The following is a 281-nucleotide window of genomic DNA, read 5'->3' as shown; positions in this document are numbered from 1 at the left end:
CAGAAAGAAAATTAATAAACCTTCTAACCAAAATAAGAAAGAAGAAAATCATAAGGACTCAGTAAACACAAAATCAATAGTAACAAAGAAAATCTGGTAACAAAATGAACTCAGCACAGAAAATATACAAAACAAATAAAACTACAATAAAAAGCACAACAGAATGACAGCAGTAAATTGATACCAACCAATAATAATACTGAATGTAAATAGATTAAATACACTATGCAAAAGATAGAGAGTGGCAGAATGAATAAGAAAATACAAAAAAAAAAAAAAAA

Source organism: Orycteropus afer, unplaced genomic scaffold (assembly GCF_000298275.1).
Source record: "Orycteropus afer afer isolate SDZICR_OR568_19922 unplaced genomic scaffold, OryAfe1.0 scaffold00011, whole genome shotgun sequence".
Lineage (NCBI taxonomy): Eukaryota > Metazoa > Chordata > Mammalia > Tubulidentata > Orycteropodidae > Orycteropus > Orycteropus afer.
This window is presented reverse-complemented; position numbering follows the sequence as displayed.